The 21,303-nt window shown below is 35.4% G+C and overlaps 1 protein-coding gene across 1 annotated transcript in view; it reads left to right on the forward strand.

Moving 5' to 3' along the window:
- The window catches only part of vwc2 (von Willebrand factor C domain containing 2), a 116,242-nt gene that overhangs the window by 12,459 nt on the left and 82,480 nt on the right, over positions 1-21,303 (forward strand). The window lies entirely within an intron of this gene.

The following is a 21,303-nucleotide window of genomic DNA, read 5'->3' on the forward strand; positions in this document are numbered from 1 at the left end:
TTTTTCTTTCCAGACCAACGTTAATGTGCGCCATGGATTCGCGGATGTGTACACTGTACACTAACAGTCTGAGCTCCGTGGATGGACTGTGGCATTAGCGCCGCAGATGAATACTGTAAAGTCTGTACGTGAATCTGACAGAAGGGAGGAGACGACATGTGGTTTCTGAACGTGTACTTTTTACCATATGAACTGCATTAAATACTGCCGTACATACTGGACATATTTCCTTAAACAGTGTCATACATATCCAACAGCGCATCCCAGAATACCTTGTGCAGGTGTCTCTTAAAGTGACAGAACCTTTTTCTGTTTTATCTTCATTACAAATACATTACATTACAAACTGAGTCTGCAAGGGAGCAAGAAGTTGAGTGTTAGAAACATGCAGAGAAACGACTTTGGAAACAAAGTCCTGACTTTTTAACCTGACTGAATGTGAGGCACGTGTTCTGAAACTGAACTAAAGCCACTTTGTAAAAAGGCATGGTCTTATTTAATAAATAAATAATCAAGCTCATTGAATTGCACTGCATTTGTTTTTTTTTTTTACCAGATTAAATGTGTTCAATCAGAATGTGCTTAATTGCTCTGTATCGTGATTTGGGTGTGAATCGTATCGCATCGCGAGATGCCATACACGTATCTTTAACATATCGGATCGGAGATGCTGTATCGAGATGCGTATCATATTGGCCTTACAACTAAGACTCCCAACCCTACCCCACACACACAATCACATAATCACGGAGCTACCCCCCAATATCGGAAATCGGCTGATATATTGGATATCGGCTTTTTTAGCCCCCCCCAATATCGGTATCGGCCCCAAAAATCCCATATCGGTCGGGCTCTAATTCATTCATTCATTCATTCATAGTGTACATGTGTAAATGATAAACTGACACCTAATATTGTTAAAAGTGCACTTATTTTTTAAAAGAAATTTCAGGTTGTTCATGTTATTCATGTTTATTTTAGGATACTTTGTAGATATAAACATTTTCCATAACTTCCTTAATGTAATTTAATTTTTTTCACTCTAAAACGTGAAAAAAGTTTAAAGTTGACCTTATTTCTAGGTTATTACAGTATTATTGTACTGGTCCGGCCCACTTGGGCTCATATTGGGTGGCCTGTGAACATAAATGAGTTCGACACCCATGATGCATCACTAATTCTTAAAGTATTCATTTCTGAGGGGCTGTTTTGCTGTAACGCTCCTTTTCCTGAATTTCATTTCTTCTGCTGCCGGGTTTCCAGCTGCGGTCTTCCTGCTGTTTGACCTGTCACTTTTCAGACATCTTTTACTTCCCTGGTCTGAGATCTGCTGTGGCCGCCAGCCTCAGCGGTGCACGGATTAGAAATGGACTTCATTTGCACCGTTATTGTGCAACTCCATCATTAAACTTTAATGATACGAGCTGAGGTGTTTCACTGATATTTATATTTTTTTTAGGAAACATATTTCACCGAGAGGTTGTGTAGTTTGTTTGTTTTTGCGCAGGGATTTAATTAGTCCTCACATCTCTGTTTGCATCATTAATTATTCTGCAAAAATCAATTAAAGACATAACATTAGATAACTGAGGACAATGGTAGAGCTGAGCCGTGCTGGAGAGTTATTATCATGCATATTTAACCATAGGAGACTTTCTGCCTAGATCCCAAAACAATCCAAACCATTATCATACTATACAAACCTCCTGCTGGTGCATTTTAATGTGAAGCTCAGAAATGTGGCCAAAAATACCTAGAATTATCATGATAAATGTCAAACCATGAGGTTAAAGACTGATTTAATTTGCTTTAAAACATGAAAATGGCAAAAAAAATGCAAAGAGAAACAACATGTCGTGACCAAAACACACCAGCAGTCACTGATTATCATTGTATTTTTAATTTTGACAAGATAAGATTATATAAAAGATGGTTATTTTGTAGTTTTAAGCTCTTCTTTAAGGTCAGAACATGACAAAAACTTAGGAAGCAACAGGACATTTCAGAAATCTATCTATTATAATGATAAAATATCCACTCAACATCAAAATTTACATGATTAAAATAACGTAAAACAACGATCTACACAAATAAAGACTTAAGACAAAAGACAAATGTGTATTTATTTCATAAATACAATTATCATGGTGTAACAATATATCATGGTAATGCTAGTGGATGTTTTATTGCTCAGATTTATTATAAAATGTTAAAAAAATGTAGTTAATTCACCTTTTGTTTGTTTATTTGTTTGATTATTGTTCTGTATATGACAAATACAGATAATAATTGTCATGATCCATATATATATATATATATATATATATATATATATATATATATATATATATATATATATTTTTTTTTTTTTTTTTTTTTTTTTTTTTTTTTTTTTTTTTTCGTTTTTCCTTTCGTCTTTAGGGAGTAAAAAAAACCTCACAAAAAAATCAAAATGGATAAAAACTGTTTTTCTCTTGTCTGTTACATCACTTTCTTTTTGTTTTATCCTGATTTTTGTGATATCTTTTCTATATTTTTGGTTTCATTTCATCATTTTCATCATTTTAATCTTGCTATATCTTACATCATTTTTATCATAATATATCTTTTATGTATATTTTATTGCATTTTACGTTGTTTTCGTTTTTATTTTTCCTCTTTACATCGTTTTTCTTTTGTTATTTCTTTCATTTGCTATTAGTTATATGTTTTGTTCGGCATTATTTTTGTTTCATCTTTATGGATTTTTTTGTTATTTATATTGTTTGTAGTTTCTTTATGATGTATCTTTTACATAATTCTTGTCAAGTTACGTCTTTCATGTTGTTGTCTTGCTTTGTCTGGCTTGTTTTTTTTTTTTTCACTTTCACCCAGGACCAAAATCATCCTTTAATAGATAACAATTTAACATCTCAGTCAATACTATAACTCAGTGGTTCTCAAACTTTTTACAGTGGAGTACCTCCTGAAATATACTTTTTTAGCCAAGTACCCCAACTCTCACTTCTGCATTTTTGACTGAAAAAAAATTTGGCAAAATTTGTTCCTGTGCCAAAAGGTGTCTGTTTATATTTTCAAAACTTTGTAAACAAGCAACGTATATTTAACTGTAATATATAAAAAATAACACATTTTTTAAAGTAAATTTTGTGTGCAGAATATAAACTGAAAAATGCCCTTTGTCACTGATAAGAAAAATAAATACATTGGTCATTAATTAGTAAATGAACATTTCAGCAACAAAAAATAATGCCTTAGCTACTCAAATAAACTCATTTTGAATTATATAAAACAGAAATGCTCTTCCAACGTTACCAAAGCTTAAACAAGATGATTGAAGTGATTGATGATTGTGTTTATATTTCAGCATAAATTCTCATTTTTAAATTTTGTATTCGGTACATGAGGACTTATTGTATTTTTCGCAAAAATGTCAAGTACCCCCTGGGCTTCTTCCAAGTACCCCCCCATTGGGAACTCCTGCTATAACTGATATCAAAATGCTTATCATGAGAGTGTCTTTTCTCCGTGTTCTCATAATGATACTTATCTTTTTTATCATGGTCTAAAATCCAGTCCAGTCGTACGTTTCTGTCTCTTTTGGTTTCTATTTGCTGGATTCACCGTTTGTAAAACTCTGAAATTGCCAGAGCAGGCGTTCGGAACCATGCAGAGTCCTGTCATATGAGAAAATAACACATTTTTTAAAGTAAATTTTGTGTGCAAAATATTAACTGAAAAATGCCCTTTATCACTGATAAGAAAAATAAATAAATTGGTCATTAATTAGTAAATGTACCTTTCATCAACAAAAATAATGCCTTAGCTACTCAAATAAACTCATTTTGAATAATATAAAACAGAAATGTGCTTTAAATTTTACCAAAGCTTAAACAAGATGATTGACAATAAATCTATTATATGAATGTATTTATTGTGTTTTATATTTCAACATTAATTCTCAGTATTTATTTTGTATCCAGTTCATGATGACTTATTTAATGTATTTTCTGCAAATATATAAAAACAGATTTTGTAAATTTTGTGAAAAATAGTAACTGAAAAATGCCCTTTTTCATCGATAAGAAAAATGTATAAATTGGTCATTAATGAATAAATGAACCTTTCGTCAACCAGAAATAATACCTTATCTACTCAAATAAACTCATTTTGAATAATATAAAATACAAACGTTCTTCAAATGTTACCAAAGCTTAAACGAGATGATTGAAATGATTGTGTTTTATATTTCAGCATTAATTCTCATTTTTTTTGTTTTGTATTCGGTACATGAGGACTTATTTGTTGTATTTTTCGCAAAAATGTCAAGTACCCCCTGGGCTTCTTCCAAGTCCCCCCCCCATTGGGAACTCCTGCTATAACTGATATCAAAATGCTTATCATGAGAGTGTCTTTTCTCCGTGTTCTCATAATGATACTTATCTTTTTTATCATGGTCTAAAATCCAGTCCAGTCGTACGTTTCTGTCTCTTTTGGTTTCTATTCGCTGGATTCACCGTTTGTAAAACTCTGAAATTGCCAGAGCAGGCGTTCGGAACCATGCAGAGTCCTGTCATATGAGAAAATAACACATTTTTTAAAGTAAATTTTGTGTGCAAAATATTAACTGAAAAATGCCCTTTATCACTGATAAGAAAAATAAATAAATTGGTCATTAATTAGTAAATGTACCTTTCATCAACAAAAATAATGCCTTAGCTACTCAAATAAACTCATTTTGAATAATATAAAACAGAAATGTGCTTTAAATTTTACCAAAGCTTAAACAAGATGATTGACAATAAATCTATTATATGAATGTATTTATTGTGTTTTATATTTCAACATTAATTCTCAGTATTTATTTTGTATCCAGTTCATGATGACTTATTTAATGTATTTTCTGCAAATATATAAAAACAGATTTTGTAAATTTTGTGAAAAATAGTAACTGAAAAATGCCCTTTTTCATCGATAAGAAAAATGTATAAATTGGTCATTAATGAATAAATGAACCTTTCGTCAACCAGAAATAATACCTTATCTACTCAAATAAACTCATTTTGAATAATATAAAATACAAACGTTCTTCAAATGTTACCAAAGCTTAAACGAGATGATTGAAATGATTGTGTTTTATATTTCAGCATTAATTCTCATTTTTTTTGTTTTGTATTCGGTACATGAGGACTTATTTGTTGTATTTTTCGCAAAAATGTCAAGTACCCCCTGGGCTTCTTCCAAGTCCCCCCCCCATTGGGAACTCCTGCTATAACTGATATCAAAATGCTTATCATGAGAGTGTCTTTTCTCCGTGTTCTCATAATGATACTTATCTTTTTTATCATGGTCTAAAATCCAGTCCAGTCGTACGTTTCTGTCTCTTTTGGTTTCTATTCGCTGGATTCACCGTTTGTAAAACTCTGAAATTGCCAGAGCAGGCGTTCGGAACCATGCAGAGTCCTGTCATATGAGAAACTGATGTGGAAACAGTCCAAGCGCACCGTCAAACAGCTCTGTCCATGGAAATAAAAGGTGATTGTTCCTCAAGACAAAAATATAGCGCTAAATTTCCATCTGTGCTTGTTTTCCACAGATAATTATTTGGGGCTGACAAGTGTTAATTTGAAGAGTTGTTTTTCCACTTACAGAGCCGGTCTCTGCATTGAAGTGGGTGTTCAAATGTATCTGAAGTGTGAGTGAACTCGTTGATGTTGGCTTACATAAAGTGGCGTGGCGCTGATTGATGGCTGCAAAAGGTGGTTAGTATATGAGGCTTTTACCGAGCGCTGGTGCATTAGGAAAAACCCCGCGTTCTGATTCTAAATAAGACCGCCGTTACAGTTTATCACACTTTACACTTTAAGTTGAAATATGTCTACGCTCCGACTGTAACTCAAGCTCGTTCTGCAGAGACGCTTGACGCTGTATTGTATCTTTATGCCTGGCGTATGTCTTCTGTGTTTTTTTCCCCGTGAATCCAGACGAGATGTCTTTGCAAGTACTCAAAATAGATCAGTCAAGCAAAAGAGTGAATTCTCCACAGGGCTCGAGGGCAAAGATAAATCCATGACCTTTCCCCAAATGGCTTCCATGCTGCACTGTATCTGTAAAAGTCTGCCATCGAGCATGAGCAGTGATTACAACACTTATCCGTTTGTGAAATAAATGTTCAAGGTGCAACAGTACAAAGACAGACTCATGTTTTTAATCTGCCCGTAAAATTTTACCCACATTATGTTGTGAGAATTAATTAGACCACAGGTGTCAAACATGCGGCCTGGGGGCCAAAACCAGCCCGCCAAAGGTTCCAATCCGGCCCAGATGAATTTGCAAAGTGCAAGTTAGGGCATCAAACTCAAAAATAATTTCATAATAATAACCTGTAAATAATGACAACACCAATTTTTTCTCTTTGATTTAGTGCAAAAAACATTAAATTATGAAAATGTTTACATTAACAAACTATCCGTTAACACTAAAATGTGAATAACCTGAACAAATACGAACAACCTGAAATCTCTTAAGAAAATTAAGCGCAATTTTAACAATATTCTGCCTGTTATTAAATGTTTTGTGCCTTTGTAGATCTGATCTGTAATGCACATATAGAAATGTTAAGTCGAGGCATAATATTAATAAAATTGTACTTATATTTCTCAACAAATTTCATTTTTTCAGGTTATACATATTCTTTTTGTTTGGATAGTTTGTAAACGTAAATAATGGCATAACTGAATGTCATTTTTTGCACTAAAACAATTTGGAGTTGTCATTATTTATTGGCTATCATGCAATTATTTGACTGGTCCGGCCCACTTCAGATTAAATTGGCCCCCAGAAGAAAATGAGTTTGACACCCCTGAATTAGACGCATGGGTCAAAGTTATTATCATTAACGAAAACTAACGAAATGACGAAAACTAGAATTGAAAAAACATTTTCCTTAACTGAAATAAATAAAAACTATAATTAAAAGAAAAAACGATAACTAACTGAAACTGTATTGTGTGCTTACAAAACTAACTAAAATGTTTAAAAATTATGGATAAAATTCCCTTCGTTTCCGTCTTTGTCGATGTCGGATTGATATGAAATCGATTTATTTCACTCTAACAATTTTAACTGGCGGCACCATATGGAACTTCACAGTCCGGCACTTCTCGTCACTTGTCGTTTATAGTCAGTTTCTCGTCTCTTCTCTACCTGGAAACACATGGAAACTAAAGTTGGGCAGAGTCCTGTCTGGGATTTATTTGAATACGATGGAGAAGAGAAAAGATAGGACAAAACTAAAATTAATACTAAAACTAAACTAAAACTAAGCATTTCGAAAAAAAAAAAAAAAAGAAAACTAATAAAAACTAGCAAACCTGCTCCAAAAACTAATTAAAACTAACTGAATTAGAGAAAAAAAATCAAAACTAAATAAAACTAAACTATAATAAAAATCCAACACTATTATAACCTTGGCGTGGACTTTTATAAAAGATGGGATCAAAACTGAAAGAGACAGGGTTGCATTCAGACATTATGAATGTAGGAAACAGTCTGATTTGTTTTGCTCAGATAAAAAAGTAGCTATTAAGCGATAATTGTGGCACTAAGACTGACACTAAATTCAGAGAAATCCCTAAAATGTAATGCAATGGTTCGTCTTAAGAATAAACACCTCCTTGGGAGCTCACAGGTTGTGCGGATCTTATCTAATTTTTTATTTTAATGGTTTGTCTTAATACTTTCTGAAAGTCTTTAAAAATAGGTCATTGCAAACAAAACTTCATCTATAGATCATTTCATTCCAGGAGGGAGAACAATGGGCAGCAAAAAGAATGGGGTGAATTAGGTGGATAGAATAAAGACACAACACTGGACTTAAGTAAACACATAAATCATACATGTGAATTAAAAACGCTTAAAAATGTAATTATTAAAACAGCCGATAAACAGTAAAAGAATAGCACTGATTAACCATAAACACCCAGTGCTACTTTTATAGCAATCCCTAAAAGAATTTTTCTCTCTATTTAAACTTTCTTAAGCAATTTAGCATCATTTATTCTAATATTTTGTTGTTGTTTTTTTCGTGAAAATCAGGTATTTTCGCTTTTTTTTTTTGGCTAAATATTTTTATTGAGGTTTACAATCATAAAGCACAGAATACACTTCAATCAGAATGTACCCTCCTTTACACACCTGTACTATTTTAATGCAAACCGAAAACAAAAACAGTTTACAAAGCATCAAAGAGAGCTTCTCTTTTGACAGCGGTAGTTCAATGAAACAAAAATCACCATCCACTGCAATCCCCTGAGTCCAGGGTATAGAAGTGTACTTGTCCATATAAAACCAGGAACTACGATGCATATAATGTTAACAGTCAACTGAACTGCCGATTAGGTCTAACCCTTTGATGTAGTTAATGAGGATTTTCCCATATTTAACCCTGTAAAGCCTGAACCATTACATCATTAACAGAAAATTCCAGTTCTTTGAAATTGGAGCCTTTATTGGTCCTTCTGAACAACCAAAAACAAATGTTTTCAAATATCAATTTCCATGTATGAGTTTCAGTTTTGTATCATATTTGCTACATCGGGTCTCAATGCTCAAATATTATTATTTTTGAACAAACAAAAACATAAAATACCACAAACATGTCCAACAAATTGGTAATTCCTTTTCAAAATTGTCAAAGTTCTTCCTCCTTCCTCATTAATGACAGTCTTGTAGTGTCACTGGAAAGGCCTCTGGCGAATAAATTCCTCCCCCCTGGTGGATTATCTGTGTATTGCATGTATCTAATTGTATACATCAGGTTTTTCAAGAAAAAAAAAACACACTGATCATGTAGAGGGCTTCAAAACTCATATCAAATATATGTTTGGCGTTATAGGGTTAATTCACTGATCATGTAGATGTTTGTTAAAGCTCACATTAAAGTTGAGGGTTATTATATCAAAAACAAAGAAAACCTGAAGAAAAAGAGAGTTTTTCAGCAAAGATATCAATAAATGAATATAAACCCAGTGTGTCCATCCACTGTCATTGATCCAACTCCATGGGTTTTACTGGTGAATCAAGGTTGTAGAAGATGACGGTGTTTCCATGGTAACTATGGAGCCTCTGAACATCCATATAGGTCATATCTAATGACCATGAAAAGATGACAAACTGTTATTTACAACAATTATTTATATGCATTGGTAGGATAAGCGAATCAACAGGTATTAAACATGTCAGATTTGTAGATGGTTTTGGTCACCAGTGGATGTTTGGGTCTATATGGGTTAAAGTAGCACGCAAGAAATGACCAATACCACAGAAAAAATAAACAAACAAACAAACAAACAAACAATAATAATAATAATAATAATAATAATAATAATAATAATAATAATAATAATATATATACACACACACACACACACACACACACACATAGCTCTGAATATCTGAATATATTATACATATTAAAGCAGTAATAAGATATATATAATAAAAATATATACTGGGATGCTTGCATCTATTTCAGTTTTTACATCTTGTTTTCTTTTGCTTAATAGCCCTTATTTACATGTATTGATAGGATTAATGGATCGACAGGTATTAAACAGTTTAGATCAGTAGATATAGTTTTGGTCAATGGTGGGTGTTTGAGTTTTTATGGGTTAAATATTTCAATAAATGACATTCACTGAAAATGTTATACACACACCTGTAGTGACTAGAATTGTAAAATAACACTTAACGTCAGATTATGTTGTCGAATGGATTAGATTAAATTTGTAGATGTGATAACATGACACCAGTAGTTTTATTTCTGACCATGAAAAGATGACAAACTGTATTTTACACCAATTATTTACATGGATTGATAGGATTTATGGATCAGCAGGTATTAAACAGTTTAGATCAGTGGATGCTTGGGTCTTTATGGGTTAAATAACAGTAATTAAAATAAAAATATATGCTTTATGTTGGCAGCTCCTTCACTTTTTACATTTAGTTTTCTTTTAGTTAATAGCCCTTATTTACATGTATTGATAGGATTAAGTATTAAACATGTTAGATTGGTAGATGGTTTTGGTTTCCAGTATCTGTTTGGATGTTTATGGGTCAAAACAATAGTAAGACCAACAGTAGAGCAGTAAATAAGAAATAAAAACCATGAGTTGACCAGTGACATAAGATGGGACACCTGAGGAAAACCCAGTAAAGTAGGTCAAAGAGGTAGAGATTCATAAAAAATACAAGTCCCACTCAGCAAATCTGACTAAAATAGGAAAAAGAAATTAAGCACATGTACAGAGGACAGTCTGATGAGGGTATAAATATGATCACCAAAAATAAACATTTGCATATCAGTCAAGTTTAATCACACGAAATCAGTTCTTTTAAGAATATTTTAAGATGGAAGACAAATGCCAGAGTGTGAAAATACACCCATTGCTTCTGCAGCTCTTGGTCCAATATAGATGAGCTATAAATATATAAATATAGATGAACCTGACGTTTGTTTCGTGCCATTACGGAAAAACGGAAGCCACTTCTCCAAGATTCTGCGTCGGTACATGGACACTAGCCTTGTTTCTGATCAGTGGTTGGTAATTACACCTGTCAGTCATATATTTAACCCCCCCCACCTGTCTGGAAATACCTGTGATTAGACAAAATGTAGACGTCAGCGGTGGCAGGTATTCTATAGGGGCACCCTGCTTAAAATGAGGTTACATAAACCCTGAGCAGAGCAGCTGACTGGATCTAGTAGATAATAATGAAGACAGTGAATATGTCTGTGAGGGGCAGGAGTTTGACTTCTACTTTTACCAGCGTCTTTATTCCGACACCAGGCGCAGATGTTTTCAGCCACATCCACACTCATGCGTCCAAATCTGACACAGAAATGAACTAAATACAGTAGGGCTGTGCAATTAATCGAAATTCCATTACGATTTCGATTATTACACTCAACGATTACAAAAATTATGTAATCGAGAAAAAACGATTATTAACCCTTTCACGCATGAATTATGAGAACCTTAATCAAGATTTTTTTCCTGAGTGTTTTTATTCCTCTTTAGGCATGGAAAAAAATGCAATTGATTTTTTACGAATGTATTTTTCATGTAGTTACAAAAATGTCCACTCAGCTGGACACCATGTGTTTAATTTTTGAAGCAAAGAAACATGTATTTGCTGATATACTGTGAGAAAACTATGAAATAAAAACATTTTTAAATTGCTAATCTGAGGTTTTCTCACATTTTAATATACCTGCATGGAGATAATATGAAATTAAAAAAAATTAAAAACTAAACTAAATAACTGTTAATTACAGTCTAATAACACTTAGCAATTTTTTTTTACACTCAAACATGTTAGTGCAAATCAGGTTTATCAAGAACAGCAAAGTTACAGTACTGGTATGAATTACAGTGTTTGGGATGATAAGCAAGTGTCCACTGTGTTGGCTGATATGGAAGTAAAACAACAAAACCCATGAATATACAAGAGAACAGCTGGAGAAGAACTGTCCACTGGAGTGACCACTGTGCATGAAAGGGTTAATTTTGAATTGTTTTTATTCACGCGCACTCAAGCTACCATGAGCTGCTCGGCCCCGCCCCCCTCTAAGCTACAGCTGTCCACCCCACTAAGAAAGTTGTACCTAGCAGGAGAATCACAGCAGAAGCACTTGGTAAACAAAAAAGGCCCGTCAAATGCAGTTGTATGGAACCACTTTGGGTTTGATGAAGAAGACAAAGAGCAAAAACACATCTCGTGCAAAATGTGTTTCGTTTAAAGAACTGGTTGAATTAAGGACATTGCAAATTTGCAGGCAAAAGTCTGTTTCTCGCTCTAAACAAAATCAGCAGAGATTATTTGTTTTAGTATCACAGGATGAAGAACATAGAAGGACTATTGTGAAGAAAATGTGTATTTCTGTTGTGGGTGTCAGGATGTGGAATTCTTTGGCAGTGAAAGAGAAGAGCTGTACAAATATTTTTCAGTTTAAGAGTTTGTATAAGGAAAGAATAGAGAAGCTTTATAAAGCATGGAATGACATAATTCAACTTATGGATGTTGGATTTATTTTATTTGTATTGACTATCGTGAACTGTTTACTTTAATAACTGTAATGGCAACGTATCTGATGTAAGCAGATGTTTCAAGAAAGGGGCAGGTATTATAAGTTTTCTTCATCCTGCTCTTTTCCAGTCATTTAGATTGCAATGAATGAATAAAAATGAAATGGAAAAAAAAAAAGTTTTGCAGTTGTGTCTGCACTGACCGGTAACACAACAAACCTTTTTCACCATCTAAAGTTTAACCACCGCCACCTTTATGATAATCTTATGAAAAACCAAAACACAAAACCCTAACCCTAATGTGATGGTTAATGTATACAGAAGGCCTTAACTGAAACCTCATGGCACGCCACTGAATATATACACTATATTGCCAAAAGTATTGGCTCACCCATCCAAATAATCAGAATCAGGTGTTCCAATCACTTCCATGGCCACAGGTGTATAAAATCCAGCACCTAGGCATGCAGACTGCTTTTACAAACATTTGTGACAGAATGGGTCGCTCTCAGGAGCTCAGTGAATTCCAGCGTGGAACCGTGGTACGATGCCACCTGTGCAACAAATCCAGTCATGAAATTTCCTGGCTCCTAAATATTCCACAGTCAGCTGTCAGCTGTATTATATGAAAGTGGAAGTGTTTGGGAACGACAGCAACTCAGCCACGAAGTGGTAGGCCACGTAAACTGACGGAGTGGGGTCAGCGGATCCTGAGGCTCATAGTGTGAAGAGGTCGCCAACTTTCTGCAGAGTCAATCGCTACAGACCTCCAAACTTCATGTGGCCTTCAGATTAGCTCAAGAACAGTGCACAGAGAGCTTCATGGAATGGGTTTCCATGGCCGAGCAGCTGCATCCGAGCCATACATCACCAAGTGCAATGCAAAGCGCCGGATGCAGTGGTGTAAAGCACGCCGCCACTGGACTCTAGAGCAGTGGAGGCGCCTTCTCTGGAGTGACCAGTCGTGCTTCTCCATTTGGCGATCTGATGGACGGGTCTGGGTTTGGCGGTCGCCAGGAGAACGATACTTGTGGGACCGCATTGTGCCAAGTGTAAAGTTTGGTGGAGTGGGGATTATGGTGTGGGGTTGTTTTTCAGGAGCTGGGCTTGGCCCCTTAGTTCCAGTGAAAGGAACTGGGAATGCTTCAGCAGACCAAGACATTTTGGACAATTCCATGCTCCCAACTTTGTGGGAACAGTTTGGAGCTGGCCCCTTCCTCTTCCAACATGACTGTGCACCAGTGCACAAAGCAAGGTCCATAAAGACATGGATGACAGAGTCTGGTGTGGTGAACTGGACTGGCCTGCACAGAGTCCTGACCTCAACCCCATAGAACACCTTTGGGATGAATTAGAGCAGAGACTGAGAGCCAGGCCTCTTCAGGCCTTTCCAAACGTTTTGGAAATCAGACTAAACGGTGTAAAAACCTGACAATGACATACGTGAATAAAGTGGTTTAAAAGACACAAGGAGGCAAAAACACTGTGAAAGATCCAACAAAATGGAAATGTGAAAGGCAGAAGAAGACTAGAATGTCATAAAACACACATCAGACAGTAACAGAAGACAGAAAACCACAGTTGAATCCTCTGATTTTATGACTTTAAACTATTCACTTTGTTCACAACATTTCAGAAATGCAGAAGTAGAAGATTTAAAACTGATATAACGATGCTTAAAATTTAATTCTATATTTATATAAATACCAATTTTTAAAAATTTTTCTCTTTATATTTCATTTGTCACTCATTTGTGATTTTTCTTCCCGTCTTTTTCTCTGCACTTGCTTGTATGTTGCTGCTGTTAACTGTGAAACTTCCCCCTTATCTTATCTTACCTTCATTTTAATCTTGTCTTGCCTTACCTTCTTACATTACCTTATCTTAACTTCATCTTAATCTTGTTTTGTCTTCTTACCTTACCTCATCCTTATCTTAATCTTGTCTTATATTATCTTCTTACCTTACCTTATCTTAACCTTATCTTAATCTTGTCTTATCTTACCTTCTTACCTTACCGTAACTTATCTTGTTACCTTATCTTAATCTTATCTTATCTTCTTGCATTACCTTATCTTACCTTCTTACGGTAACTTATCTTCTTACCTTACCATACCTTGCCGTAACTTATCTTGTTACCTTACCTTAACCTTATCTTAATCTTGTCTTATCTTATCTTCTTACCTTACCTTCTTATCGTAACTTATCTTCTTACCTTACCGTAACTTATCTTGTCTTATCTTCATCCTGGTAATTTTTGAATTTTTTTTCCTTGCTTTATATATTGTTTTTTCCTTGTATTTGGTTTTAAATGTTGAAATTTGAGATAAAAACAAACAAATAAACAAACGAAAATCTTATCTTATCATAGAAAAATTTATCGGCAATATCTGAATATGCAGGAGCAAGGTGAAGGAAAACCAGAACAGCCTTGTTAAATCAGTAGATGAATCCTGTTGCATACAGAGATAAGGGTAACTAGCACATTGACTTGTGTGGATCCAGGTGTTCTAGATATTGTAGTTTTTATGCTGTTGTGTATTCGTGCATGCTGTACCGCATTTGTCCAGCAGTTACCACCAAAGTGTTCTGGCCATAGCAATGTGATTATAAGGCTGCAGTAGTCCAAAATTACTATCTCCCAAAATATTGGTCCTATCAACTTGCCGTTTTCACTAGTCTGTTCCTTGACCAAAACTAAATAATAATACCAAACTGCAGCAGTCGTCTTTATCTGGATTTTGTGTGAATCCCGGGATACACACACATGCACACGAGGCCACTTGGCTTTTAGAATATAGATCACAGGTGTCAAACATGCGGCCCGGGGGCCGAATCCGGCCCACCAAAGGGTCCAATCCGGCCCATAGGATGAATTAGTGAAATGCAAAAATTACACTGAAGATATTAACAATCAATGGTGTAAAAATCATTTTAATTCAGTTCCACATACAGACAAATTAGATCTCAGTTGAGTCAGATCAGTAAAATAGTATCATAATAACCTAATAAATAATGACAACTGCAGATTTTATCTTTGTTTTAGTGAAAAAAGTAAAATTACATGATAATGATTACATTAACAAACTAACCTTTTACAAAAAATGTGAATAACCTGAACAAATATGAACAACCTGAAATGTCTTAAGAAAAGTAAATGCAATTTTACCAATATTATACCCGGTACTATATGTTTTGTGTATTTGTAATTGTAAAGTAAAATGATAAACTGGTAAACCGGCAGCATATTGTTAACATTTTTGTAAGACATTTCAAGTTGATCATGTTATTGAGATTTTTAAGCAAACGTCATAGATGTAAACATTATCATAATGTAATTTTACTTTTTTCACTGTTATTATTTTACTGGTCTGGCCCACTTGAGATCCTATTGGGGTGAATGTGGCCCCTGAACTAAAATGAGTTTGACACCCCCGATATAGATTATGGCAGTAGTGATAATAATCATGATATGATATAAAGTTATTGCTGTAAACTGACTTTGTAACTCAGTGCAGTGTGTTTTTTTTTTAGTTGTGTATTCTTAAATAATGGATGCTGCTGGTATAGAGGAGTCAGCTGGATCCAGGTTTGGATAAACAACCAGTACTTGTGAACAGATCAGTGAATTATTGGTTTTGGTCCCTTTTTTATGCGAATAAATCAGCCTCGTACTGTGCCAGTCGTAGTCCCTTTGACAACTGCTGGCCTGAAGGCCCACCCACCCAGCGTTCGGTCCCCGCAGGAGAACAAGCAGCGGCAGAATGAGTGTGACAGCTCACAACAGCTGTTAAGGTGGAGAGGTAAGGCCAAGAAAAAGCCAAATGAGGTCCTTTTTACTAATGAGGCCGGGGCTCATCGCTCTCCCTCTCTCCGTCGCTCAGCTGCAGCGTTATCGGTATGCACCTCGTTCTGCTTCCTCTCAGTTCCACAGTAGCTCCAAGGATTCTGCCTCAAACATGGCAATTCAGCTAAAACAGCGCTCGAATATCAGTGGTGTGCCAGCAGTCAGTTCCAGCCTTTTCTCCTTCAGAATGGATCAGAATTTATGAATATCAAAAGGCATGACTTAAAACATGTGGAAAGACTTTGACTTCATACGGTCTGGGCTGCAGCGTCGTTATCTCTGCTCCTCCGGTGCATTAATGTAATTGCTTACTGTTTACTTAATGCTGGGTTGTCTTCACCTTCCTAATCGCGCTGTTGGAAAAAGGCTTACTCTCGCAAAGATTGACAAATTAATCAATACGGTGAACTATTATTGAGAGAGCGCAGACAGGCCTCCACAGTTAATTGTTGAGTTTGTCACTAGGGGGTAATCTCACCTTTAGAAATGTATACATATATACAGGGTGGGATTTGTTGTCTGGGGAAATCAACCTCCCCTCTGGTTTTTACATCCATACTTCTGCTCAATGAATTCCATCCTCGGGGGAAACAACCAACCAATGTAAATAAGAGGCAGGTTGTGACAGTTTTCTTACACCTTTGTCCTACTTTACTGGCACTAATGTTCACCTGAACCGAACTGTCGGCAGTCTCAGAATTCATGAACGTCCCCATGCACTGGGTTGCCATAAGGGGGGGTGGGTTTAAACATGACAAATATTTTTTTTATTTTATTCCTTTTTTTTTTTTAAATAATTCAGGTTTTTATTACAGTTTTCACTTGGTACACGACAATCATGCAATGTTGCTTAATGTTAACCAAGAGAGCTTCTGAACATAGATGAAAAGTATCAAAAATGCTACAAAGCGTGGAAGTTCCCAAGAAGAAAAAATAAAATAAAATGAAATAGATAAATAAATAGCTAAATAAATAAATAAATACTAGAGGGAAGTAGTTTAGCTGTCATCCTGCTGACTGTCAGTCATAGTTATGTAAGACCAGAGGGGCTCCCAAACTGGTTCTGTGGTTCCATTCCTATTGTTAAGTTTATGAAGCACACATTCATATGAAACAGTCTTTACCATCATGTTCACCCATTCTTAAAACTGTAGGGCTTTAGGTGTTTTCCAGAGTTTAAGAATAATCCTAACTGCCACTGAGACCCCAACCATGATAATAGAAAATTTCCGTTTCAGTCTTACAGTCTTATATTGTGTAAATTTGCCTTTACCTTTAAAAAATTTATTTAAAAATTTATTCTTGTATTTTAGTCTATCATTTTGCTTTTTTATTCTTCTGCACAACACTATTTTTAATTGTACATCTGTTTAATGTCTTTATTCTTTTATTTTGGTTTTTCCCCAGTAAGTCGCTAGGGAAAAAAGCATCTGCCAAATGAATAAATGTAAATGTAAATTCATGGGGCCCAGCATTTGTTGGGGGTGCCCATAGAGCAGTGGAGGGGGTCCAGTGGATACAGGTTAGAAGTTGTGAAAATTTCGTGTAAGATCCGCTGTATAATAGAGGAATAGAACCCAGGAGTTGGATGTTGAACGTATGTAAAGTTTCACTTTCGTTTCACGCCAGCATTAGTTACATTAGTTATGAACCACACCCCCATGTATATAACTGCTGCGCCTGTGACAAAAAAAAGTAGAATATTGCAGTGTCCAGTATTCCCATTTTAAACATGACATGACATATGGTGTTGCCATTATTTATAGGCATAATGTCATATTATTCTTCTCCAGTGGTTCTCAATCTTTTTCTGTCGGGCCCCCCTTTGGAGCATGAAAAATCTCCAAGCCCCCCTCAACCCCAACAACATTGTACCTGTGGTGCAATTATTACTTTTACTGAAAGAAACATCAGTATCGTAAGAAAACTTTTTGCTTTTCCTTGAATAATTTGTTGTGCAAATTAAAAATAACTTAGATTTTTGATTGAACAATACTAATGAACTCAACAAGACTGCTCCCTGAGACATTATTTTTCCAAATAAAAATAGGAAATGAGTAATTATCTTACAACTAGGACAATAAGGTAAATTTTTTAATAGAACAAACAAATTTTGGTAACAAAGATGAACATTATAACAATATCAGAGGCTGCAATGTGCCCGTTTACGTTGCACATCTCAGATCATTAAAGTGCAAACTGTGCAAAAACAGAAACATTGCATATTTTTCTTTTCCCGTCCAATCCTGGTCCACTCTCCAAACCTAAACTCTTTATCTAGTCTAGTGACAGATCACCATGGCAGTAGATTTTTTTGTTGTACGTCCCTAAAATGAGTCCAGGGTGCTCCAACGCTAAAACATTAGTTCCACCTGCTACATGTTCTAACCAAGGGGTGCCCAATCCTGGTCCTTGAGATCTACTATCCTGCATGTTTTAGATGTGTCCCTCTTGCAACACACCTGATTCATATGATAAGCCTATCATCAAGCTCTGCAGAAGCCTGATAAAGACCGTCAGGTGTGTTGGAAGAGGGAAACATCTAAAACATGCAGGATAGTAGCTCTCAAGGACCAGGATTGGGCACCCCTGTTCTAACTTGAAGAAAAAATAAACACCTAGAAATGATCCCATGCCCCTCTGGCAAGCCTTCGCGCTCCCCCAGGGGGGCCCGCCCCACATTTTGAGAAACACTGCATTAAGCCAAGAAGAAAATTTGGAGTCATTATTTCTAGGTTATTAGACTATTATTTTTCAGTTTGATGCCCTTGACTGTTAATATCTTAAGGGTAATTTTTGTATTTTGCTCTTTGTAAATTTATCCTGTGGGCCAGACTGGAACCTTTGGTGGGCCGGTTTTGGTCCCCGGGCCGCATGTTTGACACCTGTGCTTTAGATGTTTACGGTCTGTTGTCTCGATATATCTGCTTAACCCCAATTCAGTGACTGTGTTCTTGCTTCAAAATTCGTCCCTTGAGAATCAGCTGGCTCTATGTCCACTTCTCCTCATTTTGAGAAAACAGAGTTTGAAAATTTCACCTGTCTGATCTGTAATAATTGGAGAGCTATCAGTCATCTTTTGTGTGGAATAGTGTTGACTGTGGAAGGCACCCTAAACATATTGTTAACATGTTCTAAATCTCCACAGGCTTAGAGATATAAGAAGTTAAAATGGACGTAGAACTTTCTGATTCCAAGGTATGCAAGCTGCCCCTGGTCAACATGTTCTATGTCCAACAGAGGACCTGGTGCCTTTACAGATGTCACTTATGATCGAATCAGGAAGTTCTATGTCCATGCATAGGTCTAGTGAGGAATGTTGTGATTTTCCGCCCCTAACACGACAAAATAAAGATTTACAATATCTATACATTATTGGTGAACAACTTACCCATCAAAATAATCCATAAGTTTTTCAGAAGGAATAAAGATAGAACATTTTTTCTGAGGAGTTCTCATTTTGTGCTTTAAATGTGCTCCACGGCCATTTTGAGCGAATGTCACATGATCCAGGTATGGCCCCTGACTGGGTCCTTGGACATAGAACTACCTGATTTGAAACGAGCGCCACTCAGGACATAGAACTAAATGTTTCTAGGTGTGAGTGTGTGTTGATGTTTAGCTTGGAGCTAAGCACTTTGAGACAAAAACTTAAATGATTTTAGAATGTCCTGATATGCTTAAACCCCTTTAGCCCTATCAGACCTCTGGTGGGCTGAAAAAATTATATTAACATTCATCTACTATAAAAATATAATAAATCAGGACAGTGGATGTTTTTTTCAACTTTTGCTCAAAGTTTAGACCCTAATGTTAATAAAAGTACATCAAAAGTGTATTTTAGTGCAAACTTTAATGTTCAAACATGATTTTTAATCTTTGTGGGGTGAAATATATGCTATTAAAAATCTCCGACACGAACAATTTATGCATATCATCATCAGTCCAGCCGAAAAAAAAAACAGGTGAGGATAAAAAATTCTAATTTCTCTTTAAGTTTGTTACAGTTTACTCAAGCATAATAATAGATACAATATTTTAGACGATGGGAATAGATTCTGTGAGGTCTCTAAATGTCCATAGACACCAAGAACATCCATATGAACCTTATTATTATAAGTATTATAAGTAATTCTTCATTTACTTTGGGTATGTCTTTTTAGGCGTTTTTCCCCTGAGAATATGGTCAGGGTTTAACAGGTTAAAACTCCATTTCTGCAAAAAGGGGACATAGAGCCAGCTGATTCTCATGGAACGAATTGCGTCCAGAGTGCTAGAAACTTCCATGACACCTGCCCCCCCCTCCGTTTTTTTTTTTTTTTTTTTTTGACAAATCGCACCCAGTATATATATGTGTATATATAATATCAACAGTCGAATCTGTGCAGCAACAACAAACATTTGGTGTGAAGGAAATGAATGGAAGTAGGCCACTGAACGCAGCAAAGCATCATAGCAGGCATTAGAATTTCAAGATGCTGCAGGAAATCAAGTTAAGCAAGAGATAAAAACATAACAAAAAAAAAAAAAAAAGTGCAGCCTCTGCATCATCTGGAGTTGATCTGGGGATTTTACTTGAGTAGATCTGTTGTGAATGATACTGACTCGGGTGGAAATGAAGCAACGTACTGCAAAACAATGACATGCTTAGTGGGCTTCTTGTGCCTCATTTAAACGAAAAAAACAAACAAACGCACACTTCCTCTTTCTGACGTCTCAGTCGAAAACTGACAGAGATATTATTTATTTACATTATTTTCCACTTCAGCCCTACTCATCACTTCCGACTCAAAATTCTTCGTCCCAAAAAATGTACTCTGTTATTTCCAGAGTGGCATCGCAATGGAACAAACTGCCTCAAACAAGTTGAAGAATTGATATTTCCGATTTTAAAGCACCTAAAAACCCATCATAACTGTGCTCTGTACTGCTGTTTTTGGTTTATTATGTCCATTGTGACTGTACATTTTCAGACGGGGCCACAAAATGATAATTACTGTTATCTTGATGTGAGTTTTTCGTTTGTCTTTAGGGTTTATTTTGCTCATTTTCAGCTTCTTACTCTCACAAAATGTCCCCATTCTGTAGAATATAACTTCAGATTGGACCCATTTTATTTATTTTCTGACGTTATGTTGTGAAAGTCAGTGTGTAAAAGGAATAAAATGAACAAAAATAAGCAGTGAATCATGTTATTCTTTACTGATATGGATTTTAGGACGTTTTCATCCGGTTGCATCTGTTGTTGGGTTTTTGTGGTGATGCTTTTTATTTTATTGCATCTTTTATAACAGTTTTGTCTTTTATCCCACCTTGATTTTTTAAAATTAACTTTTGCTATGATAATTATTAATATAGTGGATA

This window comes from Sphaeramia orbicularis, chromosome 15, assembly GCF_902148855.1.
Source record: "Sphaeramia orbicularis chromosome 15, fSphaOr1.1, whole genome shotgun sequence".
NCBI classification, from domain to species: domain Eukaryota; kingdom Metazoa; phylum Chordata; class Actinopteri; order Kurtiformes; family Apogonidae; genus Sphaeramia; species Sphaeramia orbicularis.